Source organism: Piliocolobus tephrosceles, chromosome 15, assembly GCF_002776525.5.
Source record: "Piliocolobus tephrosceles isolate RC106 chromosome 15, ASM277652v3, whole genome shotgun sequence".
Classification (NCBI taxonomy): domain Eukaryota; kingdom Metazoa; phylum Chordata; class Mammalia; order Primates; family Cercopithecidae; genus Piliocolobus; species Piliocolobus tephrosceles.
In genome coordinates, this window is record NC_045448.1 from 106,038,212 (window position 1) to 106,065,750 (window position 27,539).

General features: G+C 48.0%; 1 protein-coding gene and 1 long non-coding RNA gene across 10 annotated transcripts in view; one reads left to right on the plus strand and one right to left on the minus strand.

The window, feature by feature from the left end:
* The window catches only part of INPP4A (inositol polyphosphate-4-phosphatase type I A), a 145,980-nt gene extending 121,426 nt beyond the window's left edge, over positions 1-24,554 (minus strand). For 7 of the 9 annotated variants that reach the window (XM_023211435.3, XM_023211430.3, XM_023211433.3 and 4 more), the window contains exon 1: positions 24,327-24,459. The gene's annotated coding sequence lies outside the window, so the exon portion shown is untranslated. Of the gene's footprint in view, positions 1-4,920; positions 4,940-24,326 lie in introns of those variants that run through there. The other 2 variants (XM_023211428.2, XM_023211429.3) reach the window with 2 other exon arrangements.
* LOC116418460 lies at positions 4,390-9,254 on the plus strand. The gene is made up of 3 exons (XR_004228494.1): positions 4,390-5,311; positions 6,509-6,899; positions 7,695-9,254. It is a non-coding gene; the product is annotated as an uncharacterized LOC116418460 (long non-coding RNA).
* Positions 24,555-27,539: the final 2,985 nt, after the last annotated feature.

Consider the following 27,539-nt stretch of genomic DNA (forward strand, 5'->3'; position numbering starts at 1 on the left):
TTATAAATTTTCTGTTTTCAGCCACACATGGTGGCTCATGCCTGAAATCCTAGCACTTTGGGAGGGATCATTTGAGGCCAAGGGTTCAAGACCAGCCTGGGTAACATAGCGAGACCCCCATCCCTATACAAAAATAAAAAATAAAAAATAAAATTTAGGCACGGTAGCGCATTTCTGTAGTCCCAGCTACCCAGAACCCTGAGGTGGGAGGATCACTTGAGTCCAGGAGTTCAAGGCTGCAGTGAGCTATGATTACATGGCTGTACTCCAGACTAGGCAACAGAGCAAGACTCTGTCTCAATCAACCAATAAAATTGTTTTCTTTAATGAGACACTAAAATTGTTGTGTCTAAGGATCTCTCTTACTGTAAAACCTCCAAGTTTTAATATTATTTCACTAAGATTTACTCAGGGTTATTACAAGTTCAGTCCGTACATGGTCTCACTGAGTTGGAAAGTATGCTAAGCACTATCATTCATAAATAATTGTAAAACTTAGTTGTGGAACTCTACAAAGATGAGGCTGAACTTATGGCCTGTTCAACCAACAGGCTGTACTCTAAAAGCCCATTTATAAGTTATCTGGAACCCAGAGAACATTTCATTTCATGTAAAATTACCACTAAGTTGGTACTTAAGTTCCAAAGAAATAGATTACTATTAGATAGTTAATAATAGATAACGATTAGATAATAGAGAACCAGATAATAGACCATTAGATAATAATTGTCTATAACTAATAGGCAGTTATTCAACTCATTGGCCCTTTTCTGATTTAAAATCAGAAAAACGTTATGATGCAAGAAAATCAAGTGTGTTGTGTGTGCATATATAGACAAGAAACTTAAATGCAAGTACATGTGTGGGCTGTATATGCAAAAACTCTAACTTAAGGAAAAGAAGCTTCACATCAAGAACACAGAATTTAAATCCACGGAGGCTGAGAAGATAATTTCTGCTCAGTTCCAAGGGCAGAGGACACTAATGATACTAGGTTCACTGCACCTGTCGCCCCCACAGGTGGGCGGTGTCGCTAACATTGCTGACAGCTTCGCAGTCCTACCAGTAACAGAGTAGGGGGAAAGGAGAAAGGGTTTAAACGGATGGAGAGACCAAGTTAACAGTATGATGAATAATCAGCAGATGAGGGGGACGGAGGGGCAGGTGTGGCACAGGCACACAGGGACAATGTTTTTCCCCTCCAAACATGGACATTTAACCCTGAATGTTAGAAGTGGGGCCTCATGGGAAGTATTTGGGTCATGGGGGTGGATCCCCCATGTATACATTAATGCCCTCCCCCAACCCCCCACTCTTTGGGAGTGCATGAGTTCCCACTCCATTGGTTCCCATAAGAGCTGGCTGTGAAAAGAGCCTGGGACACCACCACCACCACACCGCTCCCTTCCTTCCTCTCTCGCCATGCGAGCTCAGCACACACCAGCTCCCCTTCACCTTCCACCACGCGTGGAAGCAGCCTGAGGCCTCACCAGATGCAGATGTCCAGTCTTAAACCTTCCAGCCATCAGAACTGTAAGCCAAGTAAACCTCCTTTCTTTAAAAACTACCCAGCCTCAGGTATTCTTTTATAGCAGCACTAAACAGACTAAGAGAACATCTAAGAGGAAAAGTCAAAGGCCCTTTCCCGGCTACTCTAAGAAACTCAGCCTTCGGAAGCCTGGTGTAGTTATTCAGGGACTGTCCAAAAAACACACAAGTGTGCGACAAGTATTGATAAAGAAAAAGAAGAAGAGATGGAAATAAAACTGTGGGTCCCCACCAGAAAGACAGACAGACAGACATCACCACCTGTCAGTGCCCTCCTCTCTCTCCTGTGAGTTTGGCAATGGGTCTATCCCCTTCAAGGCTTACCTGGCATAACCATACGTGAGCGTTTAATGCACAGAAAGATCTCTGAAACCTCTGCCACCAACCAGCTGGGCGACAACTTCTCTGAGCTACAATTCTCTCACTGGTAAAATGGGATGACAGACACTTATCATTTAATCCCAGAGGATTACATGAAGTGCTGCATGCACAGCAACAACACAGTAAAGTTCCAAAAATGCCAGTGACTCATCGTAATCTGAGATAGGGAATGTCTGTCACACCCTTCAGCCAGCAGGTGCTGGTGCACAGTGAGTGCTCTATAGGGTTAGCTTAAGATTTTAAACATAACAAGGCCGGGCACGGTGGCTCACGCCTACAATCCCAGCATTTTGGAAGGCCGAGGCAAGCAGACTGCTTGAGGTTGGGAGTTGGAGACCAACCTGAACAATGGGGTGAAACCCCATCTCTACTAAAAATACAAAAATTAGCAGGGCGCGGTGGCGGGTGCCTGTAGTCCCAGCTACTCAGGAAGCTGAGGCAGGAGAACTGCTTGAATCCGGGAGACGAGTTTGCAGTGAGCAGAAATCGCGCCACTGCACTCCAGCCTGGCCAACAGAGTGAGACTCTATCACAAAAGAAAAAAAAAAACATAACAAGAAGGTCCCTTCCTAAGCAACTGGGGGGAGGGGTGGCGTGAGACTTGTGGCAGACAGAGCAGAGAGGAAGGGGGACAGCGCCAGAGTGAGACCCAAGCCACTGTCCTCTCAAGTGCTGCGCTGAAGCCAGGGTGGAGCCAAGAGGAGAAAGCACAGGCCCTCACAGGAACAGGGGCTCAGCCAGAGAGAGCTGAAAAACTCTTTTTTCAAACCCACGTAACAACATAGTAAAATGACAGGGGATTATCTGTTCACCAAGTGAGTGCCCAGCAACATGACAAAATGACCCCAGAGTCAGCTACCCCAGAGTATGGGAGAGGAAAGGACCACGGCCACCCCGGGCCTCCCCAAGCCTCAGCTTCCTCATTAAGCCCACTGTATGTGGGACAGTATAGTCCTCATCAGGCTGCTGTGAGGTATGGCAGGTCAAATCATACCCTCTGCAAAAGAGGTTCACGCTCAAATCCTCGGAACCTATTAACGTTACTTTACACAGCAAAGGATTTGCAGGCTCAATTAAGTTTTGAATCTTGAGATGAGATTATCCTAGATTACGCTGGTAGGCCCCAAATGCCATCACAAATGTCCTTATAGGAAGGCAGCAGATTTTGGAGAGAAGAGAAGGCCGTGTGACAGAAGCAGAGAGAAGTGGAGTCATGGAGAGAAGATGCCACCCTGCCAGTGTGAAGACGGAGGAAGGGGCCGGCAGTCGAGGCACGCCAGCAGCCACAGAATGGATTCTGCCCTAAGCTACTGGAGAGAACACGGCCTTGCCCACAGCTTGACTCAGCCCCATGATGCTGATTCTGGACTCTGGCCTCCAGAAGAGTGAGAGAATAAGTTCCTGTTGCTTTAAGCCCCCAAGTTTGTTACAGCAACCACAGGAAGCTAATACAAGGGATTAAAAGGGAAGTGGATACAAAGCAATAAGCACGCTACCTGGCACGTGGTAGGAACTCCAGAATCCCCATTAGTGAAAGCCAGTCCCTGACATCCTCCCTGGACCACCAACCCATCCTCAAAAGCTGTGTGAAAAGCTACAACCTTGTGCTGCAATAACGAGTTCTGTATCCCCGCTCACAAAAGCTCCTGCGTGTGTATCATCTCACTTGATTCTGTCCTAAAAAGGAGTTTCCAAGGTTGTCCAAGGACTCGCAGCTTGTCCCATATATATATAACTTTGCCACAGGCCTTGTCTTCAACACTCAGTTCAGTTAGTGAAAATATTTCACAGGATGGCCTCTGCTGATACCTCGTGGAGGGGACCCTCCGGATCCGAGGCATCATGAGCTGCGATCAGGGCCATTTTCCCTTTGCAGAAACACAGCACAAGTACTTCTCTCAGCCACAGGCCTTGCAACCGTCAAAGGAGAAGCTGCTGCTGAGTCTGACATGGGAACTGAGAACTCTGCCCCTGACAAGGCAGACACGGCAGAAGAAGGAGCTGGGCAGGCAAAAGAAGACACTGGCTAACACTTGACCCTCCAAAGTGCTTTTCAGCTTGACTCATGCAAAGAGGTTTCTCTCTCCCCTAAACCCCCTGCTTTTTGTTTCTTCACCCCTTGCTCCGTGCACCCCCACTCTTGATTTTCCTCCTTGAGGGGTGAGACTCAAGTGTCGAAACACACCGTGTGCAATAATTCCACTTCCTCCGTGGAGCTCGGCCTCCACCATGCAGACCCTGGGCCTCAGCTTCCCCTGGGTTCCTGCGAGGATGAGGCCCTGTGAATCTAACGGCTCTCCTGCCCTCCCCTCTGCCCCATTTTGTTTGAGAGTCAGGGCTGTGCTGTCCCAACCTTCCCCTGCCTGTGCAAGATTTGAAGACTGTGCCCTTCACCAAGCCACAGCAACCCTCAGACACAAAGAGCTCAGGGTGGAGCCTCAAAACCTCAAGAGTATCTTAAAGAAAACATGAAGAAAAAGAAGAAGCCTATTCACTTCCTAAAAGCAGCCATCTGCAGGCCCTCTGAGCTATCTTCTTTGCACCCATTCTTCTATGAGCTTCTGCCAGCGCCAGGTTCACTGGGTGGAGACTGTGTACCCTAAGCCAATTGACCACTGACCACTATCAGGCAGGAGACAAGGGCTGTGCACGGAGCGAGCAGAGACCGGAGGAAGAGCTGCCTCGGCATTCCTCAGCCCCGGCACTACAGCACGCAGCAGACCCTAGGCCTAACAGCTCACACCACCAGACCTTCACTTGTCTACAGAGGCTCATGGCTCTGATCTGCCCTAAACCCCACACGGGGGCTTGTAAGCAGTCTCGCAGGCACATGCCTGTGAGCCCTCTGCGGGTGGCTACTACTTCCTGCTCTCCTACAGACCCCAGGGCTAGCTCCACAAGTCACTTCCTTTGTGCCTGAAAACGATCTGCTGCATGAGTGAATGAGAACCGGCAGGTGTGCTCCCACTCGGTAACTTCGCATCACCCCACCTGTGACGAATGACCGTGCCATATCGCAGACTCAGAAACTGAAGACCACCAGCCAACATGACTCCAGAATGTATGTGCATTGCCTTGCCCAGGCCGTTCCCTTCCCTCTAAGATGCAGGGCACCTTGGTTGGAACAGCTGAAACGCCGGGAGGGCGTGGCCAGAACCAGCCTCAGCGAGACACCATCACAGTTGAAATGTGGACTTCCACAGGAGCACTGGGTGTTCCTGGGTCTGGCTGTCGTTAAGGTCCCTCCAGAACCATCTGCCTTTGCACCTGCAGCTTGAGTTGGCCCCTTGATAGGCCAGGCGGAGGAAAGCCCAACAGAGCCAATGTACCCGAAACTGGGGTCAAAAGCGGCCTTGACAAGACTCACCGTAGGATGCTACAGGTTAGTTTAAAAGTCTGTGTGGGCCGGGCGTGGTGGCTCATGTCTGTAATCCCAGCGCTTTGGGAGGTGGCGGCGGGCAGATCATCTGAGGTCATGAGTTCGAGATCGTTTAGTAGAAACAAGACGGATTTCTACTAAAACCCCGTTTTAGTAGAAACGAGACCGTTTCTGCTAAAAATACAAAAATTAGCTGGATGTGATGGCACACGCCTGTAATCCCAGCCACCTGGGAGGCTGAGGCAGGAGAATGGCTTGAACCTGGGAGGTGGAGGTTGCAGTGAGCCGAGATTGCGACAGAGTGAGATTCTGTCTCGAATAAAAATTTTTTAAAATTAAAAATCAAAAATAAATAAAAAATTAAAAGTCTGTGTGTTGGCCGGGCATGGTGGATCACACCAGTAATCCCAGCAGTTTGAAAGGCTGACACAGGTGGATTGCTTGAGCCCAGAAGTTCAATACCAGCCTGGGCAACATGGTCAAACCCCCTACCTACAAAAAAAAAAATTAAAAATTAGCCAGGCATGGTGGCATACACCTGTAGTCCCAGCTACTCAGGAGGCTGCGGTGGGAAGATCACTTGAGCCTGGAAGGCAGATACTGCAGTGAGCCATGATCCTGCCACTACACTCTAGCCTGGATGACAGAGTGAGACCCTGTCTCAAAAGAAAAAAAAATTAAATTAAAAAAATAAAAGGTTTGTGTGTAACTAGAAGGTAATATTTAATTTTATTTCATTTTATTATTTTTATCTATTTATTTATTTTTGAGACACAGCCTCCCTCTGTCGCCCAAGCTAAAGCGCAGTGGTATGATCTCGGCTCACTGCAACCTCTGCCTCAGCGTTCAAGCGATTCTCCTGCCTCAGACTTCTGAGTAGCTGGGACTACAGGCGCACGCCACCTGGTCTGGCTAATTGTTTGCATTTTTAGCAGAGATGGAGTTTCACTGTGTTAGCCAGGATGGTCTCAATCTCCTGACCTCGTGATCCGCCCGCCTCGTCCTCCCAAAGTGCTGGGATTACAGGCGTGAGCCACCGCGCCCGGCCACTAGAAGGCAATCCTTTAAAGGCAAACGTCTTACAAATACTATCTAACCATTAACTGCCCATTTCCCAGAGAAAACCCTACAGGCCAGGTCATAATTAAAATAAATGGGCAGAAGCTTAAAACGTCATCTACCCCCACCCTCTTTTTCCAGCTAGAATGATGCTCGATCCAGCCAGAGCCTAGGCCCAGACCTCAGAGCAAGGGGGGTGCAGCTTCTTTCACTAACGTATTAGTGCCAAGCACGGGCTGGAAAGAGGCGAACCAGCATCCAGAGAGCACTGGTTAAAGAATCTCCAGCACAGCCTGGCAGCAGGCCAGCATGCCGCCGGACAAAGGAACACAAAACTCCTTGTGGGCCAGCGAAACTGTGAGGAGAAGGGGCGCACAGCGAGCATGCAGCATGGCACCAGGGGTGTTGAAAACTGTCTCATGTCTGCACACACGGCCTGCTGGCATATACACAGCGTAACTTCAGGAAAGCACCCAACAAGCACATGGCATTGGTGTCTTAACGGAGGGGACACGGATGGCTAGAGGACAGGGTAGGAAACAGGCTTCACTACATATCTTGCTATATTTTACAATTTTTAAGCCATGAAAATGTTTGCCTATTAAAAAACAAAATATAAAATGTTATCAAACGTATCAAGCCAAGTACAGTACAGGGAGGTTTTTGAGAAGTCTCTCCAAGAGACATTAGTGCACAGCTAATAAGGGGATGGAAGATTTCAAGGGGCCCTACTCTGGGGCAGTCACCCCCGCAGGTGACAGAATCGAAGCCAGGCCTACAACTGTTGCTGGCAGTGACCGCCATGGCCTTGGCAGTGAGCATCCTTCCTTCTTCTCTGACTTGTCTCCTTCTACCCTGTTTGCCTCCTCTGCCACGTCACTACATCATGTGGCACAGTGAAGTCTATATTCCATGCCAGAGTCCCAGGATCTTACAGATGGAGGGTGGGGTGGCAGAACCATGAGCCAACCCCTGTCCCTGTAATCATCTCTCACTACCAGACCACCCCCTCGCCAGCTACTGACTCGCAGGCTTGACTGTGTCTTTTTGCACCGCACCCGCTGCGCAGACACCCTGCGAGGCCACGGGAAGAGCACAGCTATGGAGAAGATGGAGCCTGCTGCAGCTGCCCAGTCAGCTATTTCACACTGTAGGGAGAGCCCCTGAGACAATTAATACCGTTTCTAGAAACCAGTATTTCCGGGTTTCTCTACACTCCAATGCTTCCTCTACCTCATGGTGTTTCAGCACGGTGCTTCATGGGTGGCTTAGAGGGGGTGCAGACGATTCTTCCCCATTGCTGGGTTTCATTTCTGTCATTTCACAGGTAACAGCTCCACCCCTGACCCCATGGAGGCCAGGGACACCCTGCCCTGTGGTCCGCATGGTGGACGTCCCGCAGCAGGACCCACTGCCACGCGGCACTCGGTGAGCTGCGGCATCCGCAACTGTACGGGCAACAGGGAGTGAAGACAAGGAAGCCTAGTCGCGGCCCACCATCCCCCGAAACGGGTGGTGAGAGCGCTGGCACTGTTGTAAGAATTCCTGTGATCCAAGCAAGGTCTCCCCAGTCCATGAAAATGACTGTGGAACTGCTTCTGTCATTTAAAGTAATGATACAAACAAAAAGAATGGAAGAGTCTTAGAGAGTCTGACACCCTCCAGTGTGGGATGAATGAATTCCCAAGCTTTACGAAAGGCCTGAAAGGGCTCAAGCCCCTGGGTGATCTGGCCCTGCCCCTCCGGAGCCTCCTTCATGATGCACTGCCTCAGTCCCTCCTCATTTATCTCTGAAGACCCCTAGCTTGAGCCACTGCCCTCCCTTGACACATAACTCACTCTTCCCTGAGGCCCTGTGATGCTCCCCAAAACCTATGAGAGGAAGAGGCCACCTTTCCTGGGTGCCCCTACCATACCAGGCTTCTCTGCACTCTTTAGCACCTATAATACCACACTTGCATATGTGTGTATATGCACATGCGTATGGAGAAAACGTTGACTTTTAATTTTAAACATACACACACACACACACACACACACACACACACACGATGACCAAACCCGAAGGTGTGGCACCTTCTCACCCAGAGGAGCGGAAGCAGCCCTAGGTTCCAGCCACCTGGACAAATGGGCTTGTGTGCCAAGGACAAAAAAGGTCACTGCTGAAAACAGGCTTCTGCCTTTGACAAGCACAGTGAGACAAACTGACCGTTCTGGTTTCTCCCCGAGAACTTACTGGGGCAGCAACTGTGCAGTGGCTTCTGATCTCACCTCCTTCTCCTCAGTGAGACTGAACCTCATCTTGACCTCAGGGAAGCAGGCTGTCTTCCCAAGACAGGCTGAGGCTTTTCTTGCTACTTTTGACAAGGACAGACTAGCTTTGTTCATTCATTCACTCGACAAACATTGATTATCTGACTATTTTGTGCCAGGCACAGTGGGGCACTCTGGAGATACAAAGAAAACTGAGCTATTGTATTGTCCCTGCCCTGAAGGACACTTAAGTCTTATGACAACCCAGATCCATGATGTTGGCAGGGTGTGTCCATAAAGAACTCTGGCAGTCTTCACACTGTGAATGCCGCTATGGGACACGATGCCCCCGCAGCACGCAGTAAAGTGGAATCTAACACTTGAGCAACTTCTCCAGATCCTCAAGGAATTACTATCAACCAGTTGCACACCGAGGAGGAGAGGGTAAGAGGGCCTCCCACACACGGACGCAGGGGAGTCAGCCCCTCAGCACTCTGCACGCCAGCCCTCCAGGGTGTCCAGGGTGTCCTGGTAGACTTTCTTACTTTCATGTTGTTTTTCCTTTTGGCTACTTAGCAGTGACCCCCTTCCTCCTAATAGCTCCCGGAACTCTACCCTCTCTTAGGCCACTCAACTAGGGTAGGGAGGGGTGGGCGGGAAACCAGGTAAGGCAATCAGAGTGCCGATTTTCCCAGGTGCAGGGACCACTGGTTCAGGGCCAAGCCCCTGGCCCAGGTCTCCTCAGTGTCACTCCCTCCCCTGGGCCAGTCCAGACCTGAATCACCCATCTTGTCTCACAAGTGAGCGGCGTTCCCGAAGGACAAAGCTCTGCCTGAGCACTACGCAATCCTGACCTGGTACCATATTCTGTGCCCCATGAATGCTCCAACCACACTGGTGGCAAATGTGGTAAAAGTCAGTCAAAATCAAGCACTTCGGGTGCCTTCGGGCGTGTGGTGGCTGCCATCCTGACAGGTGTTAGCAGGGCCACAAGCAGTGTGCTAAAAGCCACCTTTCACAGTCGGTCATGCTTTGAGACCTTCACCTCTGCTGTACTTCTCTCCCTGCAGTGCTCCACTGATAGTGCCTTCCCCCTTAAGGTCCAGAGAGACGCCATGTGGAAATCAGAACCACTTCCCCCTGGCCACGCCTCACTCTGCATACTCAGAGGTCCCAACACCTTTTGTTTCTCCTGGAAAAAAAAATGTGTGGCATCCCATTCATTGGGCCAGAGGCTCACCCAGGATACCAGCAGAATGCGAAAGCAAGCCCCGAAAAACACACAGACCAGCACAGCCATGACGGGGCAGGAAGGCATTTCTATGAAGTTCGATGGTCAGCTTCCTTAAGTAAAATATTTCACTCTCAAAGAGGAAAAAAAATCTGAATGTTTTTACGGAGAAAGAACTGGCTAGCAGAACACTCTGGAAGATAACCACTAGGCTCAGGCATCACAGGCAGCAATGACTCATCTTGGGTACCAGGAAACGTGTTGTGTTCATTTGTGGCCTGTCCGTGGCCACTCCCAGGGGAGAGAAGGTGAGAAAGGGCTATTTGATGATTTTTTTTTTTCGAGGCAGGGGCAAGCCCCTGTCACCAAGACGTGCAGCGATACAATCATAGCTCACTGCAACTTTGAACTCCTGGGCTGAAGCTATCCTCCTGCCACAGCCTCCTGAGCAGCTGGGACTACAGATATGTGTGCACCACATAATTGTGTGTGCCCAGCTAATTTTTTAATTTTTAGTAAAGATGAAGGTTCATTATGCTGCCCAGGCTCAAGTCTTTTTTAAATGTGAAGTTAGGCAGGGTGTGATGGCTCATGATTGCAATCCAAGCACTTTGGGAGGTTGAGGCAGGAGGATCACTTGAGGCCAGGAGTTCCAGACCAGCCTGGGCCACAGAAAAAGACTTCATTTCTAAAAATAAAAATAATAAAAAAATTGTTTATTTAGCTGGGCACAGTAGCATATGCCTGTAGTCCTTGCTAATTGGGAGGCTGAGGTGGGAGAACCACTTGAGCCCCAGATTTTGAGGCTGCAGTGCGCTATGGCTGTCTACTGCATTCCAGCCTGGGCAACACAGTGAGACTCTGTCTGTAAAATAAAAACAAAACAAAAATAAGAGTTTCTCCCTAATAGAGTCAACATTTATATAATCCTAAAAAACCTAGCCAATCCTATTTCTGGGCCTGCCTGAGTAGCAAGCTCAAACAGCTTAATAAACCAAACTCCTGTTTATTGTCTCAAATGTTTAATTTGCCAAATCTAGGTTATGAGGTAAAAATAGCACCTGTTTGTATTCATGACAGTAGTCCATTAAGTTAGGTTCACCATCTACGCCACAGGCTGCTAGCTGCCATGACAAACACTGGTACAGTCCTAATAGTTTACAGAAGAGCCAACCTATCATACGAAACACTGGTCAAACCCTGGGATGCCCAGTTCCCAAAGAATAACACAGCAGTTACTGCCCGGGAATTTAGTCATAGCTCACGGAATCTTGTTTTTGTCTGTTTGCTTGAGACAGGCTGGTCTCAAACTCCTGGGCTCAAGCAATCCTCCGGCCCCAGTCTCCCAAGTAGCTGAGACTACAGCCTCACCAGGTGCATGCCACTATGCTCACCCAGCTACATCTAATCCTACTTGAAATAAGTTATATCCACTACTGCTTAAAATTCTCTTTGCTCTAGAGGGGGCTGAGGCAGGGTGGCCAGTACCCTGAGTGTCTGGGCTGGGACACACCCAGGGACATGGCCCAACAGTCAAATCCCCAATGAGAAAGGCCAATGTGTTCCCCCAGGAGAAACTGAGTGAAATTAACTTTAAAACCTGAATATTCCTCACCGTGCACGTTGGTACAAAGTTGTTTCCAGTGACACTGCTGTCACTGAGGTATCCTTTCCCTTTGAGCCACATGAAAACCCACCCATACAAAAGGTCCCTCACCACTTCACAACGCATCCACTGGCTTTCTTCTCTGACAAAATATATTAATTATCTAGCTTGGTAAAGACACTACACTAATTAAAGACTGATTAAATAATTAAGTTGACTCAAAACACAAAGATCTTCCTCCCTCCAGTGGACTTATTTAACATACCATACAGTTCAAAGGCACCCTACAATAATAGTCACAAAACACGTGTTTTGGGCAATTGATGGTTGAACACTATTTGTAAGACTATTTGCACTATGGAGTAAGACAAGCTCCTATTCTCATGGTCTCTGCAGTGTTTCCAGAAGAAATGGATGAGAACGAAAAACGTAAAAGTGGCTGGGTACAGTGGCTCACGCCCTGTAATCTCAGCAATTTGGGAGGCTAAGGCAGGAGGATTGCCTGAGGCCCGGAGTTCAAGACCATCCTGGGCAACACAACAAGACCCAGTCTCTAGAAAAAATTAAAATTAAAAATAAGCCAAGTGTGGTGGCACACGCATGTAGTCATTGCTACTTGGGAGGTTGAGGCAAGAGGATGCTTGAGCCCAGGAGTTCAAGGCTGCAGTGAGCTATGATCACACCACTGCACTCCAACCTGGGCAACACAGCAAGACTCTGTCTCTAAAAATAAATAAATAAAAAATGTAAAAGCTTTTAGCAATGGCAACCTCCCTGTAACGTGTTCAGAGCTTCTTCTACAACTTATATAGTTGTATCTATTTGACATTTGAAGCCCTTTTCTTTTTAATCATTTTCTGCTTTAACTGATTTCAAGTCCATGTATCCTTTTTGAAACAAGTCAGGAATGGCTAATAGGAAAGAAAGTTGCCAGAAAGAGAAAGACAGTTCAGACCTGAAACAGAAGATAAGTGTGCCTAAAGCATGCTAGAGTCAAGTGGTCTCCATCAGTCAAGGGGAAATCCACAAGGGCTGGTCTTACAAAAATCTGTAGTTGTACTGGGAGACTGTCTGCAAAGGGCCTCAGAAGGAGTGATGGAGAGAGGATGGAAAAACCAAGGAAAGGCACGGGACGCTCTAGCTGGACCGGGAAGAATGTGGTCTGTGTGACACACAGGCAGCTTCCCTCTCCACTGATATATCCTTGGTATTCCAGGGTCTCTAACACTATGTAGTTTCTTCTCTAGAAAGCTACGGCTGAATCACTGCAGAGGGGAGAGAAAGTGAAAGAATAAAAAGGCAGTATTTCCAAGGAAACAGACCAAAGAACAACTTCCCTAAATAGACACTTGTATGTGTGTGTGTCTTTGTCCAATGCGAACTAAATCAAGAACACACCACACTTCACCATGTAGCCCCTGGGCACTATCACCACTCCATTCCGCCGTCAGGGAGGATGCGAGGGGGGAGGAACAAAGGAAATCACCTTCGCTAGATGAACAAGAAAAGAGGAGGGTGAGATTCAGGCATGACTTCACCAAGTCACTGGCAAGTAGGAGACAACTACACATGAGACTGCTAGCCCTTGCCTTCTACCTGAGGTGGGCACAGTCTACCAGCAAGGTGCCATCCCTAAGACCAATCCATTTACTCACTCCCCTCTTCCAAACCATAGGAGTAGCAATATTTGGAAGATTCTGGGGTATCTCTTTTTTTTTTTTCTTTTTTTATAGAGACAGGGCCTCACTCTGTTACCCAGGCTGGAGTGCACTGGTGCAATCGTAGCTCGCTGCAGCCTCAACCTCCTGAATTCAAGTGATCCTCCCGCCTCAGCTTCCCAAGAAGCTGGGAATACAGGTGTGCACTACTACACCTGGCTAATTTTTAAATTTTTAGTAGAGACAGGGTCTTGCTTTGTTGCTCAGGCTGGTCTGAATTCCTGGGCTCAAGCAATCCTCCTACCTTGGCCTCCCAAAGTGCTGGGATCACTGGCCTGAGACACCTTACCCAACCTATCTTGACATTTCTTGGCACGTAGCCCTATTTTAAAATATTGGGCTCTGTCAAACATATCATTTTATTGCCATTTGATTATACCCAATTATGTAATGTGATCGTTTCATTTAACATTTGTATACACAGACAACAAAGAATGAATAACAAATGTGAAAACACTCAACATTTCAGCTCATACAATCATTAGTCCTTCCATTCCTTATAAAAACAGTGTCAGTAGAAGACTCAGTTGGGTCCCTGACCAGCTGACTGAGAGTTTAGGGAGTGCCAGCCGTCCACTTCCTCCTCCCACCGCCACACCCTTCTCCTCTGAACTTCGCTGGATGTCCCTGCCTCTCAGCACCTCCCTCTTCTGTGACATTTCCCCTGGATGGTGCCCTGAGCAGGAGTCAACAATAGGGTATACTCCAGCCCTTTGAGCACACGTGAAAAATAAGAGTACTGTGGGGAAAACAGAGTTACCAAGACTGTCGAGTGGAGCGGGGGTGGAAACATTCGTGTCTGCACTGATCCAGTGCACTGCGGTTCACAGCCCTCTCCCATGCGTATTATCAATCCCCGCCACCCTCCCGTGAGACCAGCACCCTCCCCATTTTACAGATGAGAAAGCTGACTTGGATTCACATCCAGGACTTTCTACCTACAATCCAACCTGCCCCTTCCCCCTAAAAAAGCAGAGACATGCCAAAGCCATCACTCCATAAGCTTTGTGATACAAACCAGACTAGAGCCTGCATTAAATAATGGGGATCATGGCTGACCCGAAGCCAGCCTTGGGAACTGTCCTGACAGTGTTAAGGCACAAAGGATTCCAGTGGGGAGTCACAAGCAGCAATGCCTTCACTGGGGCCAGCCCCAAACAAGGAGACTCTCTCTCTCTTATGAAGAAATATGCCGCTCCACCTGTTAGGTAAAGGACCCATCTGGCATCCAGAGGTAATTTTTTTTTGCCCTGTCACCCAGGCTGGAGTGAAGTGGTGTGATCTCAGCTCACTGCAACCTCCACCTCCTGAGTTCGGGTGATTCTCCTGCCTCAGCCTCCTGAGTAGCTGGGACTACAGGTGTGCACCACCACACCCAGCTAATTTTTGTATTTTTAGTAGAGATGGGTTTTCACTATGTTGGCCAGGCTGGTCGTGAACTCCTGACCTCAGGTGATCAACACACTCTCTGTCACCATCTCCCCTGTCTTTCAGGGTGGCCGTGCAGAGGCCTCCTCATCAGGAGGATCTGGCCCAGATGACTTAACGCCATGGACAATACACCAGAGCAGGACCAGGCCCAGGGCTTTGTACCTGCTCCTCATGCCCCCAGCTCCACTCCCACTGGCCCACACCACTGAATGTCTCCTCTGGTTTTAGGTCAGTGGTTCATGATCTATGGCGAGTCACAGACCACCACGTTCTGACAAAAGCCACAGGCCCCAGGCCCAGGAAAAGATCCCAAGTGTATACATATCCAGCATAGGCCCCGCCTTCCTATAGGTTAGGACCCGCTGCACTCAGCCCTAGGGTTTGACACATCTTTACCAAAACCCACTGTAAGAAAGTCACACCATCACAATACCCCAAATACACTGCATGTGAATAACTAGATGTTTCACCAAAAAACGGTTATCCTTCCCATAGGAAATGTACTTGCATATTTGATATTTCAAAAAAGCTTTTTAATGCTAGTTACAACCTCAAATTGATTTCATGAACCACTGCAGTTTGAAACGTGCCGTGCGGACCCTTCTCTAGCCTGTTTCCTCCTCAGGTGCCCTTCCTTCCTCAATAATTAGGGCACATATGGTTAGAGCTCAGTGTAAGACTACCCTTAAATGTTATTTTTATGTATTAAGATGAATCTTTAAAGCTGAACGTCCAGAAATATCTCAACTCTTTAGTTTCAGGAAAAATACAGAAAAGTGGGTCGTTGTGATCTCACAAATTACACCACGGAGGTGGCTATTTATTTCACCCCAACATCTAGTTGGAGTTGTACCTGCAAAACAGGAGACAGAACACAGGTAAAAACCACCACTGAAAGTAATCACTTGGGCTGTCTCCAGGCCAATTCCCTAAATATTTCTCAAGCACCTACTAACTGCACTGCTCTTTTTTTCTAGCTGAGCAAGGAGTAGCAGCGTAGGCAGCCCTTACACAAATGAACACACTTCAGGAATGGCTTCAGAAGATGAGTCATAATAGCCCATGAGGACTCTCGGCACCAGCCCGCTGGACTCCATCCCTGCTAGGCCAGAGACGGACCTGGAGCTGGGGTGTTACTGAGGTCGCTTCCTTTAGCACCGAGTCATACAGGGAGAGTACAGGCCACACTTGGAGGAACTGAAGAAGCTTCACGCAAGGGGGCTGAGAAACTTACACGGGTGGACAAGCTGGCGAATGGGGGACAGGGGAAGGCCTCAGGAGAGCAAAGCGGCCCTCAGGGCCTTAAACACTGGCTAGTTCACACTGTGGGCTGGCCACCCACCATCCACTCTTCCTTCCTGCTATTCCAGGACCTAACCTCCTCCGGAGTCCTCAGGAAGTCAGCTCTGTCTCCAACTGGGGAGCGGGGGGAAGTCTTGATTAAACTAAAAGAGCTGCTCTCCAATGTGACCTTGCATCAGAATCACCTGGAAGTCTTCTCAAAGCACAGCTTTCTGGGCCCCCTCCCAGAGTTTCTGATTCAGTGGGTGGGGTGGGATCCATGAATCTCCAGTTCTAACAAGTTCTCAGGTGATGCTGATGCTACGGGTCTGAGGACCACACCTGGAGGACCACCAGCCTAAGCCAATCAGCACACAGCACTCTCAACAGCCTCACGTTGCTGGTCCAGGGAAGGCCCCGTGACCCTTTGCTCTCACAGGCCAGAGGGAAGGACTGGTAGATACTGGCTGGGGAATCAGCTGGTTGGTCTCCTTCCCTGCTCCTGCTGGACAGGAACAAGGAAGCATGCAGTCCCACTGCCCCTAACAACCATCTCAGAATCATGAGGACACTAACCCCCTAGGATGAAACCAGCATTGATGGCTGCACAGAGGAGCAGAATCAAGGTCCTTGATGAAACTGCGACATGCTGATGGAGACTCCAGTTCTCTGAGATAATAAATGTCACCGTTGGCAGCCAAAAGCATCCCAACTGACACACCCCATCATCCAGGGAAAAGCCTGAACTGGGCATCCCTGCTTCCTAGTAGGACCCTGTTCCCCAGAAACAACCACTTGCCTAAACACTTCTTTCACATTCCCAGAGTTCATACACTTAGGTCATCCTTCTTGAAAATTCAAATTAATTGGTTTGAGATACACCATTTAGAAATGCAAGCAACACGAGAGAGGGAAAGAAGGGTGTTCAATATGCTAGGGTGAATTAATAATAGACAGCTTTCATAATAGCAGCTGATGCCACCTGCGTGAGGGTTATGGGAGGCGCAGGAAAGGGGGTTTTCAGGAGACATCAGAATACCACCTGGCGAGGTGCAACAAGAGAGGCGCAGCAGCAACCGGAGGTCAGAACTACCAGGTGTCTCAGGGAAAGGGCTCTAGGAGGATCCCAGGACCGGAGCTGGGAGCGAGTAAACACTTTCCTCTTCCAGTGGTCCCCACCCTTCCTCCTGGACATCAGAGGACATCCCTGTCTTCCTGACCCCATTCCAGAAAATGGACCTGACCAGAGCATGATCCCCGCCACCGCCCCCGCCATATACATCTGATTACTGTGCCTAAGTCCTTCACCAGGTGAGCCTCACTGAACAAGTTCCACATTAAAAGACCAGCAGTCTAACACATACTCCAGGTTAGGGCTGTGGGCAAACACCAGAGGCCAGCTCGGCTGGCTCGCAGGCATGGGTCTGACAGCCTGATAAGGCACGAGGAAGGGACGTGTAAAGACCAGAAAGAGGAGACATGCACACCGCACCCAGGACCCTGGCTTTCCAATACCAGACAGGCTATGATGCAAGGGACAGCTAAGTCTGGATGCAGTGGCTCACACCTGTAATCCCAGCACTTTGGAAGGCTGAGGCAGGTGGATCACCTGAGGTGAGGAGCTCGAGACCAGCCTGGCCAACATGGTGAAACACTGTCTCTACTAAAAATACAAAATTAGCCAGGCGTGGTGGTGTATGCCTGTAATCTCAGCTACTCAGGAGGGTGAGGCAGGAGGATTGCTTGAACCCAGGGGGTGGAGGTTGCAATGAGCCAAGATGGTGCCACTGTACTCTAGCCTGGGCGACAGAGTGAGACTCTATCTCAAAAAAAGAGAGAGATAACTAAGAGATTAAATCCACAGAGGAAAGGCTGATGTTATTCCAAGCTCCGCCGACCACCCACACTCTGTATATGAACCCATTGTACCACTTCCGTTCTGCACACTTCTGAGGCACCAGGATTAACTGTTAATTCATTTAATCTCCCAACAGGCCTCTGGGGCTGCTACTACCATCAGCCCAGTTTTGTGGATGAGATAACTGAGGATGAGAAAATTAAGCCCCTTGCCCAAAGTCACACAGCTAGCTGGATGCTCACAGAAAGTGCAGCGCCAGAGTCCACCATAGTTCTAGGGATAAAATAAGGGTTTTGAAAGATGTGCATGTGTGTATGCTCAGCAAAAAGGACTGTGTAAAACAAAAGTCCTGATTTATAAACCAAAATACTGAAAATAGAAATTGTTGATACCAGCAAGTCCAGGTAATCAATTTTTATCCTTACATTGAAAAGCATTTATTTTTTAATCCTGTGAAGGAAGTTAGGTGATATAACCGGGTTTTAGTCCCAGATGAGCCTCTTTTAACTCCCCTCAGGAGGGTGTCCTGACCACTCCTCAACACCACAGCTCACCTTCGGACAGAGCCTCCCACAGGATGTCCAGGGAGGCCTGGCATGCAGGGAGTACTCAGAAAAGCTTGGGTTCCTTGGCATTTAGGACTTTAAAAAAAAAAAAAAAAAAAAACAGCATCACACTTTAAAAAGCATTCTAAAGCTGCCAAGAATAAAATTCAAAGTTACAGTAACTTCCACAATCTAGTAAGATAAGGAAAAACAGCCCGATAAGAAAAAATGAACAAAGGATATAAACAGGTAATTCATTAGAAGTTAAAATATACATTAACAAGAAAAGGTATCCGATATTTTTGGTAATTTGGGAAATGTCATTAAAACAATACTGTCTTCCTTGCCCATTAGATTGGCAAAATTGACAAGACTTATTCTCTTAAATGGTGGCCGAGTTAAAGGGAAACACAGTTTCACAGCCTAATAGAAGTACACATTTAAAAAGCAAGCCACAGAAAATTGTGTGGAATGTGACTACATTTATGTTTACAATGAGAGCATCCATCCCCTCAGAAGGTCTAGAATCGGTGACACCTCAGTAGTAACAGGCAGGCTTAGTGCCTACATCTCGGGGTTTGTTGTTGTTGTTGTTGTTGTTTTGAGACAGAGTCTCGCTCTGTCTCCCAGGCTGGAGTGCAGTGGCGCGATCTTGGCTCACTGCAAGTTCTGCCTCCCGGGTTCATGCCATTCTCCTGCCTCAGCCTCCCGAGTAGCTGGGACTACAGGCACCCCCCAGACCCGGCTAAGTTTTTGTATTTTTAGTAGAGACAGGGTTTTACCATGTTAACCAGGATGGTCTCGATCTCCTGACCTTGTGATCCGCCCGCCTCAGCCTCCCAAAATGCTGGGATTACAGGCGTGAACCACCACGCCCGACCATCTCGGTTTTTAATACCGTTCTCCACTAAAGGAAACCAGGATTCTTTGGAGAAACGGCTGATTCCGGGGCCGGGACAAGGAAAGTAGAGGCTGAGTCTTGAAGATTTTGTGCCAGGAAGAAAAGTCCTCAAAGAATGATGAGCATGTGTCAAAAGGACACAAAAGCCAGACTGAAGGGACTCCCACTGGCCAAATCTAGGATAATTTGAGCGATAAAATGGATCATGGGAGCAATGAACTCTATATCTATTGAATAAAGCAAGAATTCCTGAGTCCAGCGATGCAAATCAAAAAATAAATAATAGAGAAAGGAAGGTTCTTCCTCTCAGTACAATTCCAACCAATAAATATAGAAGGAACTATGAAACTAGAAAATCATCATCTGCCAACTCTTTTTTTTTTTTTTTTTTGAGGGGGGATACCGGGCTGCCGCCCATGCTGGAGTGCAGTGGCCGGATCTCAGCTCACTGCAAGCTCTGCCTCCCGGGTTTACACCATTCTCCTGCCTCAGCCTCCCGAGTAGCTGGGACTACAGGCGCCCACCACCTCACCCGGCTAGTTTTTTGTATTTTTTAGTAGAGACGGGGTTTCACCGTGTTAGCCAGGATGGTCTCGATCTCCTGACCTCGTGATCCGCCCGTCTCGGCCTCCCAAAGTGCTGGGATTACAGGCTTGAGCCACCGCGCCCGGCCTGCCAACTCTCTTAATAATTGACTCGGGTAAGAAACATCAATGGATTCTGAAACTAGTCAGTAATTGTATGAGAAGTAACAGTATATTTACACAGTCTCAAATTCTCTTCCTTTGAGACACAGATTAACTACAAAGGGAAAAATGGTAACTTTTTTTTTTTTTTTGAGATGGAGTCTGGCTCTGTCGCCTAGGCTGGAGCCCAGGCTGGAGTGCAGTGGCCGGATCTCAGCTCACTGCAAGCTCCGCCTCCCGGGTTTTACGCCATTCTCCTGCCTCAGCCTCTAGAGTAGCTGGGACTACAGGCGCCCGCCATCTCGCCCAGCTAGTTTTTTGTATTTTTTAGTAGAGACGGGGTTTCACCGTGTAGGCCAGGATGGTCTCGATCTCCTGACCTCGTGATCCACCCGTCTCAGCCTCCCAAAGTGCTGGGATTACAAAAATGGTAACTTTTCCATGAGATAGACACCACCTTAATTCAAGTGATCAAAGTTAACTGGGCCAGAGAAGCGGAAAATCACAGCACATGCCTCCTGATGGGGCACACTAAGAAGGCTGCAGCATCAGTCGAGCACAGTGGCTCATGCCTGTAAACTCAGCACTGTGGTAGGTCCACGCAGGAGGATGGCGAGACTAGGAGTCTGAGACCAGCCCGAGCAACACAATGTGAGATCCTGTCCCTGTAAAATATTTAAAAATTGGCCGGGTGCAATGGTACATACCTATAGTCCCAGCTACTCAGGAGGCTGAGGCAGAAGGATCACTGAGTGGAAGAGGTCCAAGCTGTAGTGAGCTACGATGGCACCACTGCACTCCAGCCTGGGCAACCAAGGGAGACCCTCTCTCTTTAAGAAAAAAAAAAAAAAAAAAGAGAGAGAGAGAGAGAAGAGAAGACTGCGACTGCTTCAACCCTGTGCTACTCCCGCCAGAAGTGCAAAACCTAAATCTAATCATGAAACCACAGGAAACCCAATTGAGGGCATTATCTTAAAAAGTCAGTAGTCTTCAAATATGTCTATGCTGTGAAATACAAAAGACAGACTTGATAACTGTTTCAGATTAAAGGACACTATAGAGACAGAAAAACCTAATGCAAAACAGATGATCTAGGATTTTCTTTTGCTATATAGGGCATTATCAAAGCAATTGACAAAATCTCAATACGACCTCTACACTAAATAGTGTTGTATCAACCTTAATTTCCTCATTTTTTTTCTTTTTTTGAGACAGAGTCTCACTCTGTTGCCCAGGTTAGGGTATAGTGGCGTGATCTCGGCTCACTGCAACCTCCACCTCCTGAGTTCAAGAGATTTTCATGCCTTAGCCTCCCAAGTAGCTGGGACTGTCACTATACCCAGCTAATTTTTGTATTTTCAGTAGAGACAGGATTTTGTCACGTTGGCCAGGCTGTTCTCAAAATCCTGGCCTCAAGTGATCCTCCCGCCTCAGTCTCCCAAATCGCTGGGATTACAGGCATGAGCCACTGCGCTAGCCATGATTTTTTTTTTTTTTGGAGATGGAGTCTCGCTCTGTTGCCCAGGCTGGAGTACAATGGTGTGATCTCTGCTCACTACAAGCTCCACCTCCCGGTTCACACCATTCTCCGGCCTCAGCCTCCCAAGTAGCTGGGACTACAGGCACCGCCACCATGCCCAGCTAATTTTTTGTATTTTTAGTAGAGACGGGATTTCACTATGTTAGCCAGGATGGTCTCGATCTCCTGACCTTGTGATCCGCCTGCCTCAGCCTCCCAAAGTGCTGGGATTACTGTTGTTACGAATATCCTTGTTTTTCGGGAAATACACAGTGAAGCGTTTAGAGGTAAAAGGGCCTCAAGCCTGCAACTTACTACTAAGTAGTTCAGAAAAAGGTAGTAACACATAGGAATACAAGAGAATGATAAAGCAACGTAACAGAATGTCCACATTTGGAGAATCTGAGAAACCTTTGGCTTATTCTTGCAACTTTTCTGTAAGTCTAAAACTATATCAAAATACTAAAAAAAAAAAAATTAGAGAACATGTGCATATGAATAGAAATACAGGTAAATTCCCTGAGATTAGCTTCCTGATGGCATTTTCCTTAAAACAGAGAGAGAAAATGAAGCAAGCATGCATGGGTGTTAATATTGGTCTCCTCAAAATATGTTTTCCTTACAGAGCTTCTGTTTTAGGACACTGAAAAAAAAAGCCATTTCGAAGGCCCTCTCAAGACCAGTTCATTAATCAAGTTCTACAGAAGCCCCAACATAATCAAGCCTTTTTCACTGCAGATTTGTGCTATTTTTTTTTTTTTTTTTTTTTTTTCAGTGAAAGTCAAAGCCTCCTGACACCATGAGCGGTTGATGATGTTGTGGCAACCTTTCTGGATTACTAAGCTTTTCATTTAAAAGGAGCTTTTCATTTAAAAACGAAAACAGGATGAAACAGTCTTGGTGGAAAGCCTCCCCCTCCACTCTGCCTCACTGAACTCTTGAGATGTTAAGCCCTGGGCTGGGGATCAGTGGGTCTGTTGGTCCCACACCGCCTTCAGGTCCATTTCTGGGTGCATGTGAAGAGATGCTGGCTGAGAACGCTCCCTCTTAGGCAGGCAGCTAGTTAAAGGGACTTGCAGGGCTGATAGTTCTCTGTCACACACATCCCATTTTTCTAGTGCTCTACAGTTTACAAAAAGCTCTCATGTGTATTATTTCATCCTTTCCTTAAAGTGATTTAAAAAAAAAAAAAACAAGCTAATATCCGGTTCAACAGCAATACTACAAAACATCCAGTTTTGAAAACAGGGACGCACTGTAACATCTGCCCTTGGTTCTGAATCTAGTTGGGAAACAAGACTTACCCAAGCAGATAAACACCCTGAGACAGAAAACTCTAAATGAAGAAAGGTGTTACATGATGAGTAAGGTGGCCAGGTAAGTAGACTAATTCTATAAGGAGCTCAGTAGAAATACAATGTTTCTTTCTCTTTGAATTTGTCCACATCCATTTCTTTAAGCCTTATCTTCAAGCCAGACTCTACCAAGTAGCTCTGGCTTCACAGGCGTGTTTACAAGACATCGCAGGGAATGAGGCACTGGGAGGCCCGTTCACATGCAACGCCACCCCTGGGACAGGCAGCATCAAGGTCTCCTGGCACCACTCCTCCAAAAGACCAATCACACTGTGCTTCTCACATGGGCCCCATCATTCTTTCTTCAAAGAAAACAGTAAATTAGCAGTTGACACTTCAGCAAAGAACCCCCGAAACAAATGCCCTAGCCCAGATCCAAAAACAAAATTTTCGTTAAAGAAAGCGTGTTTTCAACCAAAGAAAAATCAGCAATTCTACGTGCACCGGCCAACGCCAACAGCAGCTAGATTCCAAAACAAACAGCAAAAAAGGCTCTGCTCTCATCTTTTAGAGACAAGAACCAGAGTCAGCAAGCGGCAGACCCATGATTCACACCGTAGTCAACCCACTCTGTGCTCAACCCCACTGGCTTCCCCATGGTCCACACAACCCACTGTGAACAGATGAACCAGGCAGAATTTCTCTGCAACACCCAAATCGCCACCTCACCCCCATTCCCTTGGTTTAAATGCCCTGAGGGGCAGGTGACAAATCAAATTCCACTCTTAGGCAGCTTCCCAGCACAAGACACATTCCGTGGCAAAGCCAAAGAGAAGATGGGCCCTACTAGCTATAGGTCTTTCTCACCCAGAGGAATATTTTCATGGTCTGTCATTATGGATGAACTCGGGGCAGGAAGGCCCCATCATTATGTAATGTCAGAGGGCAGGCGACAGGGGGAGGGAAGCGAGACCATCAACACTCCTTCCCTTCGCCCACAAAGACACAAATTTACCTCTGACATTTTGAATGTCTGTCTTCTGGGGCCTACCCATTCCTGGCTGGCTTTTCAAGAGACTGCCACAGATCCCTGCACATTTCTCAGGCCTCCATTAATTGACTAGCAAAGCCAGAGAGAAATAAAATACAGAAAGCAAAGATGCCAGAAATGTTGTCGGGGTCCAAGGGCGGGCAGAAAAGGGAGGAGTTTCGAGGATGGAGACCAGATTTCCTACACGGAGATGCATGTTTACTTTCACCTGGTGATGTTTTCACCCAAAACACGGCAAGGCCTCCAGCGTCAGAAGCCCGTAGACCCAGCCCTGGAGCCGCACCGGGCAGGCGCCGCGTCTGCATCCCGCGGCCCCACGCCCGCTCTGCACCCGGCTCCCTGCCGGGGCGGCCGCGTCTTCACGGGGATCGGGGTCGGCCGGGCTCGGATTGTTCTCAAAAGACGCCACCGCAGGCGGACCAGTGGCACCGCTAGGCAGTGCAATTTCCATGAAAACCGCGGGCGCCGTCCCCGTCCGGCCCAGCAGGGACCGGGGCGCGCCCCCGCGCCGGCTGTCAGTCCCCGGCCACGGCCCCGGCCCCCGCGGCGGCCGCGTTGCCTCCCGCCCGGCCCGACCCACCTACCTGGCGTTCCCCGGACCCCGGCGCCAGCCGCCCCGCTGTCCCGCCGGGTCGCGCGCCGGAGCCCCGCAGCAGCAGCGCCGCCGCCTGGTTGTGAAGTCGCGGGCTGCGGGCCCGGCCTCAGGTGCTGGTCCTCCCGCCCCGGCCCGCGGAGCCCGACCCGGCGGCGAACCAGCCGCGAAGCCTCCACGCTCGCCGCAGCCCCAGTCGCCGCCGCTCTAGACGCCGGGCGCAGCCCCGCCCTGACCCCACCCCCTCGCCGCGCATGCGCGCTGAGGCCCGGCCCGCGCCCTCGACCCCCGCCCCGCGACCAGTCTGTGCTGGGTCCGCCCCTTGAGGCCACAGGGCCGGTGACCGAGCTGCCCGCGCCAATTCGTACTGCTGGGTTCCCACAAGATCCCACCCTATCCTGTGACTGCTTCACCTGCAAGGAGTTCTTGAACTTCTGGACTTGACTGAACGATGGCACCTTCACCCTGTCATCCACTGAGGCTTCTGAGGCCCTGACGGATCCCCAAGGGAAGGTTTCCTGTAGGAGCCGCGACCCGGGGGTGCGCCCCCAACCCTTTGACCTCCAGACAAGAGCACTTCCTGAAGTGCAGACGTACTCACTTCCCGGGAGATGTTTAGGAAACTGAACATTCCAACCAGAGACAAGCAAAAAACTAAAATCTTAATTCTTTGAAAATACAGACTTGCAAAAAGAAGAAAATTACTAACTTCTAAGTGTGTGTCCTTCCAGACCTGTTCCGGCCTGTGTGCATATAAGTGTGCACTCACAGACTTGCAGCAGCATCAGTCCTTACACTTGGCCCCAAGTTTCTATTTTGTCATAGACAAAAAGAGGAATCAGCAAGTTTTGGAAAAAAATTTTCACTTTGACTTTAAAACAACATCTCTCCTTGAGCAACGGCAAATATTGGACTAAACGTATCCTTATCTTTGAGTCTTCACATTTTATCCGAAAAAAAAATTCTTAAAACTATTTTAATTCAATAAACCAGAATACTTCTCAGGCAGAGCATTTATACATATAATTTACTTCAAAAAGAAAAGAGATTTAGGAATGGAAATTAAGAATTCTCCGAACTCGGCCGGGCGCGGTGGCTCAAGCCTGTAATCCCAGCACTTTGGGAGGCCGAGACGGGCGGATCACGAGGTCAGCAGATCGAGACCATCCTGGCTAACACGGTGAAACCCCGTCTCCACTAAAAAATACAAAAAACTAGCCGGGCGACGTGGCGGGTGCCTGTAGTCCCAGCTACTCGGGAGGCTGAGGCAGGAGAATGGCGTAAACCCGGGAGGCGGAGCTTGCAGTGAGCTGAGATCTGGCCACTGCACTCCAGCCTGGGCGACAGAGCGAAACTCCGCCTCAAAAAAAAAAAAAAAAAAAAGAATTCTCCGAACTCATTTAGAATTACTTCTGATCCTCCTCGAATTATCAAAATACAGACAATAGTCTGGAATAAAAATAAACAAATAAAAAACGAGTTTTGTGGGGAGCCTGAGGGAGGAGCATCAATTGAGCAGAAGAGTTTGAGGCCTGGGAGACAGAGCAACATTCTGTATCTCAAAAAAAAAAAAGAAAGAAAGAAAGAGCCCTAGTTTTAAATTTTTATTTCTTTTCTGACTTTTTATTTTATTTCTCTTCTGAAAAGTAACTTAGTAATAAAACAGTTCCCTCTTATTATTTATCCAGCTAAATGGAAAGAAATATTGACAGAACCTTGACTCCACAGTACAGTTAAATCCAAGAAAATCAAATTTGTAGAAATGCAAAAATATTTTTGTATTTCTTTTAATTACTGTGACCAATTAGTTTGCTTGGAACAGCCCCAGTTTACATCTTTTTGCCAGCAAAATTATTAATAGGGCCTCCTTTCACTCTCGAAAGTATTCCTGTTCAAACAATAAATTTTATGGCCATGCTATTTATTTATTTTTGTTTATTTATTTATTTTTTTTTTTTGAGATGGAGTTTTGCTCTTTTTGTCCAGGTTAGAGTACAATGGCGTGATCTCGGCTCACTGCAACCTCCGCCTCCCGGGTTCAAGCGATTCTCCTGCCTCAGCCTCCCCAGTAGCTGGGACTACAGGCATGTGTTACCACCCTGGCTAATTTTGTATTTTTAGTAGAGACTACTAATTTTTAGTAGAGATGTCTCTCTTTAGTAGAGACGGGGTTTCTCCATGTTGGTCAGGCTGGTCTTGAACTCCCGACCTCAGATGATCCACCTGCCTTGGCCTCCCAAAGTGCTGGGATTACACGCGTGAGCCACCGTGCCCAACAGTCATGGCCATGCTATTTATAATCAAGCTAAGAAAGTTGTTAAACACTAACTTTTAAAAAAGAAAAAAAATTAAATTTATAAAGATTTGAAAATAGGTATTTCTAATTTTGGTATTAATTCATTTAGTACAGTAACACACTGAATGAGGATCAGCTTCCAATAACATTTGTCCCTTGACTGTTATGTAATTCTGGATCATTTTCAAAGATCAATCATGTTTTCAGTGTGGCAAAGAATGAGACCCTAATTCCACTGTAGAATGAAAATTATCAAGAGAAAAGGGAGCCATGTGTTAGTTAATACTGTAAAGGAAAATAAAATCTCGGGACCCCCAAACTCACTACTCCAAAGGGAAAAGCTAAGCTTGGGAACTGAATCATGTAAAAAAACTGCCTTCCTTTTGTTCCTAAAGAGATAGCTGCAAGACAGAAGGCCACATATCTCCCCAGGTGGCCTCCCTCACCCTGACAATGTAAATTAACAGCTTATCTTCACAGGAATGGGACAAAGACAAAAGGAGGAATCATGCTTCCACCCACCCCAAGACAAATGTATATTTGACCTCTTCCTCTGCTCTCGGTTTACTTATCTTATGTAAAATGCATAATTCACTGTTCCTCTTCCCCCTCCTGCCCACTCTTTCCTCTTTAAATACTGAAGTCCCCAAAACCCTCTTGGGAAAAAGCATAGGCCACAAATTCTACTTTTGTTTGTGCCTCTTTTTCCCAGTTGCATCCTCAACCTTGGCAAAATAAACCTCTAAATTGCCTGAGATCTGTCTCAGACACTTTTTGATTTACAATACCATGCTGTATCTTCCCTGAGCATCACAACGTGATAGCTAAGTATGCTGGTGGTGGTGAACTGTCTCGGTCCTTCAGAAGTTCTCAACGTGGGATCCCTAACCAGTAGCATCAGCATCCTCC